Raw genomic sequence first — 16,800 nt, 5'->3', positions numbered from 1 at the left:
TATCGTACTCCGCCACGGTGCTCCAAGAGTGGTTATAACCGACCGGGGCACAGCATTTACAGCGCAGCTCACAGATGATATCAAGCTTCTCAGTGGTGCAGTTCACCGCAATGCCACTGCTTACCATCCCCAGACGAATGGGCTCACAGAAAGGCTAAACAAAATGATCGCTGATAAGATTTCCATGTATGTTGACGTCGACCACAAAAACTGGGACGACGTTCTCCCACATGTTACGTTTGCATATAATACTTCCGTTCAAGAAACTACCGGCTTCACCTCTTTTCGCTTAGTGCACTGCCGGGAAGCTGTCACAACGTTGGACGCTATGCTTTTACCCACCTACTGTTCTAATTTTGTCAATGATGCTGCCGAATTCGCTCGATGTGCCGAAGAGGCACGCCAGCTCGCACGAATGTGTATCCCCTACCAACAACGCAACGATGCCGACCGATACAATCTTCGTCACCGCAACGTCACTTATCAACCAGGTGACAAAGAATGGGTGTGGACACCGATCCGCCAGCGTGGTCGGTCGAAGAAAATTTTGTGCCGCTACTTTGGACCCTATAGGATCGTTCAACGACTCGGCAACGTCACATACAAGGTGATTCCTGAAGGAGAAGGCACCGCTCGCCGTCCCCGACGCCCACGCCCGTCCGATGTCGTTGACGTCTCTAGATTGAAGTTATACCACTCGCGCTTAACGCAAAGTCCCACAGCTCTCTCACCATCTACGTCTCTCTTAACAGTATCCCCGTGGCAATCTCCAGTGCATCAATGTTCCGCATCGAGACGATGCTTCTAGGGAGGGGACTAATGCCACGACGTCGACACCGCTGACAGCCACTCGGTGCGATTCGGTGCCACATGCTAGGCAGGTTGGGTGGCTCCCAGAAGAAAACGACGAAGGTGCCAGGACAGCGATATATAAAGAGATCTATAGCGTCGACCGAAGTCTCTCGTGGCTTTGTCTGTGACAATATTTAAAAAACAGTGCTAAACGCTGCGTAACAGAATAGAAGATGGGACAAACACGGCGCTTTCCATCCGAACCCATTCTTCCTCCCGTTCTCTATTCTGTTGTCCGGCGAACGTTTTTAGCGCTGTTTTTAAACATTATGGAACTCATCTGTATTGCGCGTATGTGACATCACTTAAGCCTTCGCTCATCTTGCACTAGTTTGTTTTACGCGCACCCATCGCAAATGTGGATGCCTCTTGTTATAGTGGAGTGCAGTCACAAAGGCTGCGAATTTAAAAAAAAATGTTTGTCATGCGCATAACGGAAGGAAGTTCTTTACAACTGTGGATACATCATTTAGAGAGACGGTAGAAAAGCGGTCCACAAAGCCCTGCTGCACAGTACTGGTAGCTATGGGCATGCATGAAGACGGCCCGCTGGAACTGACAAAACATATGCAGTCTGACATGTAGTCCCGATACAAAGGTAAAAAAGGTCATGAAACACCGGTTTCGCAAAGTGTTGGGAACTACACTTTGAGTAGTCGACTCCTGTTTTCGACTGATTCCTTTGAGTAGGCCATAAAACTGGCGAGGTTTGTTGTTGTACGGCCCGGAAATACCGCAAACTTACCGTACGTTACCCTCAACCTAAATTTACCCGCAAGGGCTGTCGTGTCAGGTAGTAGTTTTCTTTCCTTCTTGCGCTGTCTTTTGCCACTCGCATATGCCAACCATGTATGGGAGCTGTGCGCTAAGAGTGTCAACGCTGTTCTTCAGTTATCTCGTGACGTGGCCGTTTGCAGCATTACTCTGCCTCCTCTCCTCACCTCCTCTCGACCACTATGCCTCGGTCCCCTCTGGACTGTATCACGGTAGATTTAACGCAAGCGCTTCAGTTTCTGCAATTCTTTAGCCGGGGTCTCGGATAATTACATCCGTAAGGTTGCTCTTGATGCGACGTGTAGATAGCTCCAGAGGATATTGTGTGGGACGCGACGGAAAGGCCCCAAGTTTCCGCATTTCTGAACGGCGTTTGCACACTTTCTACAGCCAACCTATATCCTTACGCTACGTTGGCGATATATACGTGCCTGAAGGCAGCAAAAGCAGAGACATGAATCACAGCGAAGTGGCCGGTCAAGCCGCAACACTTCGGCATTGCGGAAGTCGCGCACCGCCATCTGGAAGGGCCGCAAGTGGCCCAAGGTTCGCCTGAAGCAGTTGAAGTCCTCGACCACACTGAAGACAAACTGGTTCATCGTGTTCGTCACCACATACCTGCTCCCCACCCGGTCCGGGAAGAGTGCTGCGCGAGTTGAACATATGATCGCAAGTGTGTAGTCTACGACTCTGCGAACATTCGTCCAGGCATCTCTCTCGAAAAGGTCATCAGTGTAGTCATTCATTAATTCAAGGTGCTGAGGAAAAGACAGAAAGGAACAGAAGGAAGAGACGTGCACTTACCTATGTTTCCTGGTAACAGGGTGTATGCCCATGTAGCAAATTTAAATTTATGACTCAGCGGGAGGCGCTCCTTTATATAAAGGAAGTTTCACTGGTTATCTCTCTTGCCTATGTTCTAGCTGCACCTTCCTTCTGTGATCAGATCACATGCGCGACACAAATGGTGGTGTGCATTCTAAAATTGTTCTAGCACAACTGATTGCGCTGTAAGGTTCATTGCGCCATATATGAATAGCCGACGCTTCTGATTCCGGACAATAAATTTTCAAGCATCGACGAGTGTGCTAGCTGCTATCATCATGCTGAGAGTTATATCTTTTGCTGTGCTCTGGTTCGAGTTAAATTCGGAACTCAGTTTTGACATCAGACATTTCTTGAGGACTTCCTTTTGCAATGAAAGGAAGGCTACCAAGGAGAAGCGCAAACGAGCGAGAGCACTTGAGAAAACAGCCCCCCCATTTTCATCCACGTTAGTTTAATCTGGCGAAAAGAACGCAGAAGCTACTGATTTACAAAGCCTATATAAGACAAATGACACGACATAGTATTAAAGTTTGCCTATTTTGAGGCTTTTCCTTTGGGTGGTGTTGTCAAACGCGACACCCTCCCGCGTAGCATCTGGTAGTAGTAAGGTAGCAGCCTGACTACTTCTCGCATTAACACATCTGCAGAAGCTCAGCCTTCGTAGCTTTCACTTCATTGCCGCAGAATGTTGTCCACGGGTATACGGCCTGACAATGTGAATTCGAGTTGTGGGCTATGCGAAAACATATACAGATAACAAAGAAGGCCACGGGTGACAAACCAGGCGCAGGCCACACTACGATCCCTAATGAACTTACCCAACTTTCTGTTCGGCGGCAGTATAGAGTATCTAACGGAAGCGTTTTGAGTACCGCTGTGTTGGGATGTTAGCGTTGCCTACTTGTATCGGCCACAACCGAATTCGTGTTACTATGTAGTCCATTTCCATAGCTGGAAATTGTCTCACGGATGCGTTCAATGTTCCACAGCCATGTTATTCGACGTAAATTTGCAGAAAACACGGAAATTGTTCATTTAATAGCCCAACAAGGCGGCGCACAAGATAAGAAGATATCATCTTAAGGCTGACAGAGTCATAGTGCCAGTGATCAATTCATTATGCTGTTACATGCGGAGAAACACAAAGGAACTAATTTTATTTACTTACTAGAGAAGCGCAGCCACAGAGATGTACACGAGCTCGTACCAAGCTCAGGTGTCCGTATTCGTGTTCGCTTGCGCCATTTCTCTTAAGCACCTGTAGTCATCATCAACATCATTCTATTTTTATGTCTACTGTAGGACGAAGGCATCTGCCTGCGATATCTAATTACTGCTGTCCTGCCCCAAATGATCAGAACCTGCCTCTGCAAACTTGTTATGTGCATTACGCCACCTAGTTTTCTGCCATTCTCGCGATGCTTCTCTTCTATTGGCGCCCATTCGGTAAGTCTATGGTCCACCGGTAATCCAAACTACGCCTCACATGGCCAGCCCAGGTTTATTTGTTTCTCCTAATGCCAATCAGACTATCGACTATACCCGCTTGCTCTCGCACATGTATCACAACCCAATCCGCGGCGGCAAAAGTGCCGTCGTGGTCCCGTTAGATAAATGGGGCAAGGAGAGAGCATTAGTGCTCGCGTCTGGCAACTTGGACTATATCACAGGTGGCCGAAGCGGAGGATGTTGCGAGGCTGGTTGGAACGACTTCGTAGCTAACATCAGTGACTTGTCAAACCATGCGATATGGGCCTCTGTAACAAGACAGGTGTTTCTTGCAAAGAGCTGCTCGAGAGCAGCGCTAGGGCACCCGACAAAATCTGCACGTCACGGTGACAGATGTCGTGGAGACGCTTCCACTTTTCGAGCGTGGTCAGTTCGAGTGATGCCACCACTTGTAGAGGTCGTAATCGATAAAAGCAAGGTGTCTACTTGTGGTGGGGGTTCACGGCCATATAAGAGACAGAACGCGGAATAGCCGGCGTTGTCATAACGAGAAGAATGATAAAGCAAAGTATTTAAGGTAAAGCGAAGTCCCAATTTCGATGATCGCAGAAACCTATTTTTAAGCATGACTGAGAGCGTCCGGTTCAATCGCTCGGTCAGGCCGTTGGTGTCTGGAAGGTAGGAGGTGGTACGCTGATGCTGGATAGAGCATACGTGCATGATACATCAATGACCTTGGATAAGACGGTATGAGCTTCGTCTGGTTGCATTTGACGTGGCGCTCCATGCATCAAAGTGACGTTGTGTAGTACAATATCTACATCTGTCACGCAGCCGCTTGGCAGAGCGCATGCAATCGCGTATCTGGATGCCTAGCCAAAAGCAATAGCAAGCAGCATGTTTTCCGACGCCCATGCCAGAAAAGATCCAAGGACATCCAAGCCAACACGATCAAATGGCTCTACCGGGATTTGAAGTTGGTGCACGCACCTACACTATAAAAAAATCCACGCTTATTCTCACGCTAAGCTGCAAGTTTAAGCGTGACGCGCTTCTAAATGAGGCATAGATGACGCTTCAAGCACCACGTGACCAAAAATATGCATGGCATTCCTTCATGTCAGCGTGAGGACAAGACTGCGTGCTATGCTTCGGTTTTGTGCGAGCGTGAGCGAGCCGCGCACGCGTGAGAAACGCAAATCACACGCTTACCATCCGGCGGAGCGCTCGCGCGGAAGCTTTCCATCACGCATATAAAAATCCGAATAGGGGATCCGTGATATGTCACGTGGTCTTCGCCGAATGTGCAATAACAACGCTCGGCGCCTTCTCACTGCCCTGCGGGGAATACGAAACGTTTAGGGGGGTGAGGATGAAGGATACCGTGGTGTTCTGAAGGCTGCGCTCGGCCATTTTTGGTGTGGATTTCCCAGCAGACTGCCACATGGAACGTTCGTTCTTGCAGCACAGAGCCTGCGGTCTAATTGTCAGAGTTGGTGTGCATGGCCGTGTTCACTGCTACAGACAATCGTACAACGCGGGTGGTGCATGCATACATTGTGCACTGTGCCGAGTATATTAGACTTTACGAGAGAGGGAGAGAGAACAAACATTTATTTCGCAAACCAAGTAGAAAATTTCCTCGATTAGTGGGGCCCTCAGTCCGGGGCTCCATTGCCATACGCGACTGCTGCATCAGCAGTTGCTGTTCCTGCTGGCTTGTGCTGAGGAGCGCAGACTCCCAAGAGGAAAGGGTAGGGTTTGGTATAGGAGGAACACCTGAAGGGTTAGGGCATTCCCATGTGGAGTGATACACCGTGGGTTTGGCCCCACAGTGGGGACAATAGGAAGAGTATAGGGAGGGGTGAAAGATAGGTAGCATGTGGATACAAGGAAAGGAATTGGTCTGCAGTTGCCTCCAGACAGCGCCATCTGCCCTATTAAGCGAAGGATGAGGAGGGGGATAGTAATGGCTACTTTGTCGATAGTACTGGAGCGTCTCGGTGTACTGTACGGGCTCTGGCGGTGCGTCGTCTGGGTTGGACAGCTCTTCCGATGGTGCCCGGCCAGTCAGACCTCGGGCTACCGCATTACCGCGTTCATTACCATGGAGAGAGGCGTGTGCAGGACTCCAGACGATACGCACCCTGTGTATCGTGGGAGGGGGGGACACAGGAGAGAATTGGAAGTGTGTGTGCAGTCACTAGTCCTTGCGCAAAGGCCCGGCAGGCAGCCTGCGAGTCTATCACTATGGTCTTGTGCGGAAAGGGTCGAGGCACCCACATCACCATAGACAGAATCCACAGCCATCTGATGACTCCAGAGCACCATTGCTATATGGATAATGGATATGTTGCGCACCCTCACCTGCCATTCGTGGATGATTGAAACATATAGGAAAGAACATTAGTAATGATTCGCTTTTATTAAATGGCGGCTAACTGCCTATTTCTCATTTGATTTACGCTATGTGCTTATATGATGTGCAAAACTTGCCGTAATGGTGAATTTATTGGAAAGCGGGAACCTTTTACGCGTGTAGTAGCCTTGATCTAAATAGGGAGTAGTGAGTCTAATGCTTTTTTAAAAAGTTTGAGCTCAGGACTGTTGAATTCCTCTAAATTGTTCAGTTTTGTGTGATGAAGTACCAAATTCCCAGAATTTCTTGTGTTTCTATTTTGTATTCGCTAGCTCACGGTTCTCTTCTTGCCCGCTGCCATTTCGCCTCGGCCAAGGGTGGTTAGCTGGGAGTTGTCAGTGTGCATTTTGCACCGTGCTTCTTCTCATGATTTAGAACTCTGCTGGTGGCGCATCAATGTGGTATGCCGTGTACGCCGCATAGTTGTCGCGTATGCTGCTCATAGTATACGGCTGCCTATGAAGTGAAACTTCGTAATTTTGTCAGCTATTTTTCGAGTGACAGTAACCTGCATCTCAGAAGCGCTGCAAGTGAGGTTGCAACCACAAGTGTTACTTTATATTCAACTTGAATTGCACTCTAAATTAGGATATCTATCTAGTGTAGCTCCGCATATTTTACATTTTGGGCTTTAAATATAGGAAGTGTGAGTGTATTCAACGCACATGAAGATACTCTGCCCCTTGCAGCGCTCCATTTCCAGCTGCAAACCTATTTATGTCCGCAGTGAGAGTTGATATTGGATAAGTTCACGTGGAATGTCATTCCCGTCAAAATTTCCATCTCCATTGGGCTTGGAATTAGGCGTAAGTACGTTTCTCTAGCGAATTTTGGATTAGGTATTAAAACGTTTCATCTAATGCGTTGCCAGTCGCCCTCGAATTTTATAACTTTATTTTTATTGAGAGCATGATGGGAATAAAGTTATTTACTGCTATATGTCTCACTTAGATGCGTTTTACAGTTTGTTCTCTTGTTTTTCTGGTTACATTTGAAAGCGAAGTTCGTAATTAGGATTGATTAAAATGAACAAAAATTGAAATAGTTCCTTCTGATGATATAAAAAGTACTAACATATTCTGAGCTTTCATACGTCACTTGAGAAGCGTTCTTGTGACCAAGCCTTGCAATGCATGTCGTCATTACTGCGGTAAGTTGAGTCTCTTTTTCCTATGACCTACTTAAAAAAACTGCCAAACTGCAACATTTTAAGAGCAGTCAGTAGGAGAAATCTCAGATGTAGCTTGTAAGACCTGGCAGTGCTTGGGGTAAGCAAGGCTTCGTATCTGCGGCTGCGAGCAGGAAAGCATTGAAATCAGTGATGACACATCCCTAGAAAATGCACTAGTGATGTGCCTATGCCTTTATTGTATGTATTATATAACATATCCGGCAGTAAATGGCCAGTTTTTGTGCAAAAAATTATAAAGCTAAGAACAAGCACGGGCGCAAACAAGAATAAAGGTTTTGTTCACTGCGTTGCTCATTTAAATAGGCTCATATAAAGGCTTAAGCTTTCTTAGCGAGCTGAAAATGCTTTAACTCTGCAAGTTTTGTTTTCAAACATCATCGTTTCATTGTATCACATTTTCTGGGAATCAATATTATGAATAAAAGATTTGACCGGGAGAAATATGTGCGTCACATTTTTTTTTTGCTGCCTAAAAATTGGCCTTTGTTAGAAATTGCTTCCAGTGAAAAAGAATTTGATTAGGTATTTTGGTCCAACAATTGCAGAAAGAGTGCAATAGAATGAAGATTTGATTGCGGTAAATTCTGTCCTGACGTCCGGATCCTGCACAAGGCTTGCTATCTTCGAACGCGGGCGCCGCAAGCACGGTTGAGAGGGCATTCGTGTTTTTGTGCAAGGAGATACCAAGAGGCTTGTTTTCGTTTTACATTCCCTGGCGTTGTTGAAATCTGCCAGGGCTTAGCAAAGCCCCTTCTTAGTGGATTAGTCTGTGTTACCGGCGGGGGCGTCTTGCGCAATCTCGCAGCAGCACATTGAGCTTCTAATTCACCGGTATGCTGCCACTATGATAGTGTCTTGGTTCGTCACTGCCTGCAACAGCGAAGCAGAAGTCAAAGATGACTGCGAAGAGCTTGGTGAGCAAAGCTCCCTTCAGAGAAGCAGCCCAAATGCCCAAAATGACATAGGGCGGTGTCTTCGTAGGTACAACACATACTGAGAACGGGCGAGGGGGCATGCGGCATGCTCAACACCTCATCCCCTTTGCCCCCTCGGGCAGTCTCCATTAGCGTGGAGATTCGTCGCGCCCTAATAACCGTGGGAACAGGAGTCAGTATCACGCCTACTAAGCGTGAAGCATGCGTGATTGGCAAGCGTGGAGAAATATCATGCTTAGATTTGGCGTGTAAAAAAACTGCGAACGAACGCTTATATAAGCCTAGATGTTTTTACCGTGTAGCGGGAAGCAGGATGCCTTCATGTGGCGTTCACATGTCTCACATGCTGCGAAATATCGTCGCACAAAGAAGTGCAAGACGGGGTCAAAAAAAGCGGTGACGTGCTCTGTCCTAAGTTCGAGACACGCTGAGATGTGCAGCGGTGGGCGCGTCATAACGTTCTATAAGAACGGTCGTACACAGGTGCCTTGGGATGAAGAGGAAGAGATTGGGACCTCCGGGATGAACATTACGACGGCACACAGTGCTATCCCGGAGAGCGTAGAGGCGTAAGGAATCGTCGGGCACGTATTCGAAACATTGGGTGAGCGCTTTGAGTGAGGCATCGCGACGTTGCTCATAAGGATCAGGGGAGCTGTGATACAACGAAAACCTAAACGGCATTGTCGATGTCAGGAACGCCAGAGCAGTCAATGGGTTAACGAACAAAATATCCGCGTCTTGGTGTCGGCGTTGAGATTTGTGAATCATAGAGCATGAAAACTCTTGGAGCTCCCAAGGCCAGCGACCAAGCCGACCCGCGGAATCCTTGAGGGAGGAAAACGAGCCGAGAGCATGACTGTTAGTTACCACGGAAAACAGGCGGCTGTAGAGGTAAGAACAGAACACGGCAACAGCCCCAACAACTGCAAGGTAGTCCCGTTCAGTAATACAATAGTTGCGCGCTACTGGTGACATGAGGCTGCTGGCCTAATCGATCGCGCGATTGTGGCCATGCTGTCGCTGGGCTAGGAGAAGGCATACACAATTACCACTGGCGTCCATACGCCATTAGGTTGGGGCTTTAGGATCGAAGTGGGTGATGATCGGGAGTGATTCGGTACCGGAATGTTTCGGAGAGCACGAATTTTGTCTGAGTCAGGATGTACTCAAGAAGCACCGACAAGACAGCCGAAAACTGCATTTTGGCTGGGGCTGAAACGACATTTCTATGAGATGTGTTGCAGCCTTCACTAAAGAAAAACGTCAAGTATGGCTGATAGACGTTCAACGGGAGTGTATATTGTTGCTGAAAATCCAATTACGTCGTCTAACCGCTGAAACAAGGAGTCCATCATAGGGTGAAAGTGGCCGGCGCATTACATAAGCTAAAGAGCATAAATTGATCGGGAAAAGAGCATCATGTGTTATAAATGCGGTATTTACTCCGTCCATATCGTCGACGCCGATCTGCCACTGTACCGATTGAAGGGCCATATAGGAGAAATAGCTGGCACCGTAGATACAGTCAAGGGCGTCCTTGACTCGTGGCAGCGGGTAGACTCCTTTTTTGGTGGCTTTGTTCAGAGGGCGGTAGTCACAGAATGGCCATGTCCCGTCCTTGTTCTGAACCAATACTACCGGAGACGCACATGGGCTCATAGAAGATTCCGTGATGTTCTTGCCAAGCATTTTGTTAACTTCAGTTTTGATTAACGGGCGATCCGATAGAGATACTCAATATGGTATACCGTGACTTTGAGCAGCATCGCCAGTAAAAAAACGATGCTTGACAGCAAGCAGCTGGCGTGAGGCACAATTGTGAAAGCCGAAAATATCCCTGTAAGAAAACAAACATCCTAAAGGTCCTCGGCTTGTGCCAGTATGCCCATCGCAATCATTATCTTTATCTTGCTATCCGTATAAGAGGCAGAATTAAGAGACCTGGTAGGCTCAGACAAAATGTCGCATGAGAAAGGCGCCACGTGATGGTAATCTCAGGGATCAAGTTGGCCGAGGCAAATTCCGTGTGTTAAATTTGACTTTTTAGACAAAATTTTACAACAGGAATGCAAATGCGTTGGCCGTGATAGCCAGAACTGTGTGAAATACGGTGACCACCTAGTTCAGTGGAATGTCTGGCAGATGAGCATCGAGATACTACAGATCAGCAACACACGGAGAAGTCGGCACTTCGATGTATGATAATTATTTGGGCAGCCGTCCAACAAAGCTGGTGGGGCTTAAGCGGATGGGCGTTGCACCACAAGTATCCGAAAGAATAGTTCTAGGCGCAGGGAGCAGCGGGAGCACTCAGTGAAAGCCGAATACGCAGAAAGGAAAGCCAGACAGAGAATGAGGTCGTGCGGGCAATAGAATATCGTGGTAAAAAAGACAGCAGTGTGGCGGCTGGTGATGCGTACGTGGCCTCTGCGCATACCGACGACAGTAACAGTACTGCCATCAGCAACGCGGACGCCGCGTGTTTTTGCAGGAGTAAGGATTTTTAATTCGTTTTCCGGAGGCGGCACTCATGTTGGAGAGGTGGGCACATTTGTAGATCAGCGCAGTGACAACAGTGTCTTCGACATCAACTTCAAGAAGGTTCTGGTTCATGCAGAAAGTAATAGGTGGATTGCAGGACCAGATCGACATCGCATCTTCACTTCTTGAAGCTGCATTTGCTTGTTTTCTGGGCGGATAAGGGGACAAATGGATGGCGACAAAGAACGAAAGGGGCTGGGTTGAAGGAGACTGACGACGTCGGTATGGCGCCAATCGGCCACAGTGATGATTCGGAGCAGAGACGTCAGAAGCAGTACGATTCTGGCAGGAAGCATCGGGAGCATCATGTGCAGAGTTACAGAAATTAGCACTGTTCTAAGTCGGACACGCGGGTAAAAATAGTTGCAGCATTGACGAGCGATGTGGCCAATGCGGCAGCGGTGGAAGCAGATGTGCCTGTTGTCATTGATGTGCCATTGAGACGAATTGCGGGCTTTCGTGGTAAAAGAGTGCCGGCGACGATGAGGGCCATGAGTGAAGTACTGCATGCAGGGTACGTAGGTCGATGAGCACGCGGAGATAATACAAATATCTTTTTAATTCTTGTCGGATAGGCCGCCTATACGGCGGCCTAACGCTCAGGGCAAACGACAGAAGCTACGTTGTCACGTGGGATTCGCTGGAAGGGATGTTCCTCACCTGTCGACGTGACAGCGTTACATGGCAGGCGCACGATGTGTGGCGAGATACGTCGGCCCTTAGCTTGTTCGATGCGGCGACATTCTTTGATGATGGTGTCAATAGTAGAAACTTTGCCGGAAACCAGTAAGTTGGAGACGTCGTCTGCGATACCCTTCAATATGTGGGCCGCTTTGTTCCAGACATCTTGTCGTTAGCTTTGCGGTAAAAAGCTCAGACGGCTCATATGTATATTTAAAGTACCTTAGAGGCCCATTTAATGGCATTGGGTAAGGGGGGACACAAAGTAAGTGCTTCAACAGGAATAAACAATATAAATATAAATACACGCAGTCACAAGATAAGTAAAGCAAAGTTCAAAAACATGTTTGTCTAGGCTAAGCTTTAGACAGCGTAAACACAGTAATATACTCATACACACAAAAAATACAAAAATACAAGTGTGAGAAACAGGGAAGGAAAGCAGGTCAATAACATCCTTATACAATGTGTCTACAGGATGCTTTGCAATTCTTCGCGAAAGGCGTCACGATTTGTTAAGCACGCAATGTTATCAGGAAGACTGTTCCATACTGTTATCGCACGTGGCAGTGCTGATGCGTTAAATGACAGTGTGTTGCTGAATATGCGCTAGAAACTATGGCTATTGTTAAGGCCGCGTGACGCACGCGCTGGTACTTCAAGCGGCAACACATGAGGTCAATTAGCATGAACGTATCTATGGAAAAGGCAAAGAAGACTTATCATGCGACGAGTTTCAATTGGCTGGAACGAGATATCTGCTTTAATCTTACTTACGCTGCAAGTTATGTCGTAGTTGCTTGTGATGAAGCGCAATGCTCTGTTTTGAATTAATTCTAGCATATGAAGCAAATAATTTTGATGTGGTGACCACACTGATGACGCAAATGCTAACTGTGGGCGAACAAAAGTATCATATGCTAATTTACGAACTGTAGCAGGAGATTTACGCAAGTTCGGTCGAAAATAACCCAGAGTTTTTGAAGCTCTTGCGCAGAGAGCTGTTATGTGAGTACTCCAGGAAAGATGAGTGGTAAGTTCAATGCCAAGGTACTTGTAGGACGATGTCGGAGGTACAGCGGTGTTATTTAGGACGTAAGAAAAGCGAGAGTTTGATTGTTTTAGCGAGAAGGACATAAGTTTACATTTGTCTGAGTTCAGAGTCATCTGCCATGTACTATACCAGGAACTGACAAGGTTAAGGTCGTTCTGTAATACTATATGGTCATCAGATGTTTTTATCGTATGGTATAAAATGCAGTCGTCTGCGAAAAGCCTTATGTGCGATGATATGTTTTGTGGACGCTCATTATTGAAAATTACAAAAAGAAGACCAAGGACACTGTCTTGCGGTACGCTAGAAGTAACGTCAGAAATAAGCGACGAGTGGTTATTAACAACAGTGAACTTTTGCCGCAAGGAGAGGAAGTTTCGGACCCAAGATAAAGTTAATGAATCCAGTCGAAGTGCGGATATTTTTCAAATGAGGCGAGAATGAGCGGCACGATCTAATGCCTTTCAAAAATCTAAGAATACACAGTCAGTCTGTTGTTTATTATTCATGCTGGAATGTAATTCTGTTGTAAATTCGAGCAACTGAGTTTCACAAGATAAGCCTTTTCTGAATCCAGGCTGCTTAAAACTAAAACAATTCATTTAATTCTAAATGGCGGTAGATATGCCATGCTATGATATCTTCCAGTAGTTTACAGCAGATGCATGTTAATGAGATGGGACGGTAATTTCGTGGAGAGTACTTGTCTTATTGTGTAAAAACAGATGTGAAAAAATTGGTAAACGCTACTGGACAATCAGCGTCAGGCAAAGGGCTTTCGCCGTCATCATGTAGCACAATATTGCGGACAGTGTTACCTGGTGATATGAGTTGCCAGAATTTTCTGGGGTTATTGATTAAAAGAGATGGCAGATCACGTGAGAAATATTCGTCTTTGGCTGCGCATAGCTCCTGAAAGTAAAATTTTATAAAATCACTGTACGCTGTCCAAGATGAGGCTTGATTGTCCCATCTGGCCGCCCGATACAGACGCGTCTTCTTGCTTCTTAATGTTCGAAGGTGCTTAGTAAACCAAGGATTAGATCTGCCATTTGCTATAACGATCTTTGGCACGTAATTTTTTACCAGATCTATTAATTTTTCATTCAGAAGTTCCCAGCTGTCGTTTACCGATCTTGAATTAAAGAAAGGCAGAAACTCTTCACTAAGAAAGATAGCCAATTCAGCATTAATATTTTTAAAGTCGGCTCTATTGTAATGTCTAATACTTTCACTCTGAGCCTGATAGAAAGATTGTGGAATAATAATGTCTACTTGAAGAATTTTGCAATCGCTCAAGCCATCAATGTAAGCAATGGGCCAGGTGGTATCAGGTGCGGTAGTTAATACTAAATGTCGGATATTGGGGCCACGGGTGTGTTGATCGACTATTTGGGTTAGGTTGTAATCTAGTGTTAAGCTAATAAATTCAGCATAGGAGCGGCATGATGATGACAGATTCGGCCAATCAATAAGTTCAAGAAATGTACAAGAAATACGGCTCTGTGGGGCTCTGAACACGCGTCACAAGGGACGCTATTGCATTGGCTGCGCGAACAAATGCGTAAGTTAACATTTCGCTAAGTTAAATTTGGAAATATCCAAGCATATTCATTTGTTTTCATGTGCTCGGTATCACACGCGTACGGTGCCACTCAGGTAAAAAAACGACGTTAGTGAGCATGATGTTTGGATCCCATCTGTTATTAGTGCTAGCGCGTTCTTAAAGCGTTATCCACTCTTCGACGTCAAAGCCAGAAGAGAGACCTTTGTCGCGAGCGTGGGAAAGCGTCACGACTGGATAAAAGTAACCAGCCGTAGCCGATGCTGACGGAGTCTCGTCTGCGGGTGGCATGACAACGCGCTCGATGTAGCGACCGTTGTGTATCCCCGTGGAGATAACAGGAATCGCTAACCTCCACCGAAATAACATGTTTGGACAGACACAGACAAAGGAAGCAATTACTATATATTTACTACAGCAGTGCAGCCAGAGACAAAGATGGAATCCAGCTCGTGCGAAGCCCAGATGCCTGTCTTCCTTTGCCCCATGTCTAGCAAGCGCCCGCTGCATCGCTGCAATATTTACTTGCGATACCTGGCATTTGCACTCGTGCATTTCATCTTGTGTCTGAAACCCTTCGGGCGCAACATGTATAATCAGCAAATTTTAGCAATTGCTTGCGTTCTTTGATTTGCGCGATAAGAGCAAGCTCTCACCGTGAACATCGTGATCTTCTCAAGAACAAAACGTGCTCTATGCTGCAAACAACAACATTGCAATATCAGCGTTGCCTCTTGTGCCCTGTGAAACAGGCGCCCAGTCGCAACCATTGCCAAAGTAGTAGTCTCTAAAAGCGTGTAAGAGGTTCCCAAGTGCGAAGATTGCGCGATATCTCAGTGGTTAGCGTTAACACATCCCAAATGTGTATTAAAGTACTGGAGTGGCCTTAGAGTTACTTCTACCTACGGATTAGCGGGTTGCCGACTTCGTGCACAGAACAAGCGCTAGGTCACTGGAGTTGGCATGTACCGCGCGATCAATTTCTCTTTGCATCCGTACTGTCAACTTTCTATCCATCCTACTTGTCAACTTTCTATGCCATTCTATTCTATCACTAAAGTTGCCGTTACCTTGTCTTACATCTAGACAAAGTTATTATCCGAAATATTGAGAATGGCATCCCAAAAAGAATATAACGGAACAAAATACCGACAATGCATGCCTTTTATGTCAAAACTTCTAAGACCTATCACCGTCATGTGATCGTAACCTAGCGGACGCGCAGGTGAAGCGATCAGTAGCATTCGGGCCCCGTGCCAGAGCTTGACATAAAAGAATTTTGTGTAGTTTAGGACTTAAAACGTTTTCTTCATTTATAAAAGCCAAGAAGAAATGGTCGGAGACCATGCTTTCGCGTACGGCCAGAGCTAAAAATAAGAAAAAAACAGTTTTGGATAAAGTTAAGCGCCTGGTGTCTCAGAAAATCCTGTGTTGGCGCCTTTGCAGTTGTCCTTAGAGAAAAATTATCCTAAACATTTTTACGTATACTTCCTTTATGCTATGCGCTATGTGCTGGTTATATTGCCATTCTATTCTATCACTAAAGTTGCTCATACCTTGTCTTACATCTAGACAAAGTTATCATCCGGAATATTGAGAATGGCATCCCACAAAGAAATGTAACGGAACAATAACCGACGATGCATGCCTTTTATGTCAAAACTACTAAGACCTAATATTAAAAGTACAAAACAATAAAATTGCTTCATTCTCCTGGCGTGGCTGTTCAATTTCTCGGGGATCTGCCTACGCAAAAAAGACGCTCTTCTACAAGAAAGCCCGCTTTCGCGCCCACCATTCGCCGCCATCGTTTTCCGGTAAACATTGCGGTCGCATAAGTTGCCGTTGCCGGGAAGCGTGAGAAGCAGTCATGTATCTGTGAGTGCTATCGCTTTACACCCTTAAAGGTGAAGCTAAAAGCACTTCCAAGCCTTGGTATACAAATTCACCAAATTTTCCGGTTTGCTAAAGTACTTTTTGAAAAGCGACCGTAGTACCATACGGAAGCAAAGAAACGACAGCGAGGTATATGCTTCCACCGTAGTAAAATGTCAAAAATTCACAATTGTGATCGCCAACTAGGCTGATTTCAGAAGCTGAAATTCATGTGTAAGGTAAGGTACTAAGGCCACCAATAGGTAAGCATTTCCAAGTAACAAAGGAGTCAATAAAAAACAAAGGCATGGATATGAACACTAGAGATCAGATTAGATGAGCTATATTTCAAGAGTTAAGGCGTTAGGGTTGTTCACTTCCCCAAACAATCTTTGTAGTCCGTCACAATATCCCAACCTTAGCACCGACAATAAAAAAAGTTGCGGAGAAAAGCATAGACAGCAGTTTTTAGTTGCCGTTATAACGTCGTTTACCGGATTTCTTTTTGATGAGGACATCATTATGTCGAACAAGCGAGGCGTTGCGCGAATGACCGTATCCGCAAACACTCAAGTAAGGCGATAAAATTAGCCACTGGTCATTGCAATGCGTTGAATGTGCCTGCGAACCATC

General features: G+C 46.2%; 1 long non-coding RNA gene across 1 annotated transcript in view; it reads right to left on the bottom strand.

Moving 5' to 3' along the window:
• Nucleotides 1-2,063: 2,063 nt before the first annotated feature.
• LOC129383631 (uncharacterized) overlaps nt 2,064-16,800 on the bottom strand; it is a 44,520-nt gene continuing 29,783 nt past the window's right edge. Inside the window, exon 4 of the long non-coding RNA XR_011896217.1 lies at nt 2,064-2,272. This is a non-coding gene — a long non-coding RNA (uncharacterized lncRNA). The remainder of the gene's footprint in view (nt 2,273-16,800) is intronic.

Source organism: Dermacentor andersoni, chromosome 8 (genome assembly GCF_023375885.2).
Source record: "Dermacentor andersoni chromosome 8, qqDerAnde1_hic_scaffold, whole genome shotgun sequence".
NCBI classification, from domain to species: Eukaryota; Metazoa; Arthropoda; class Arachnida; order Ixodida; family Ixodidae; genus Dermacentor; species Dermacentor andersoni.
Note: the sequence above shows the minus strand (reverse complement) of the source record. Positions and strands in the feature narration are given on the sequence as shown.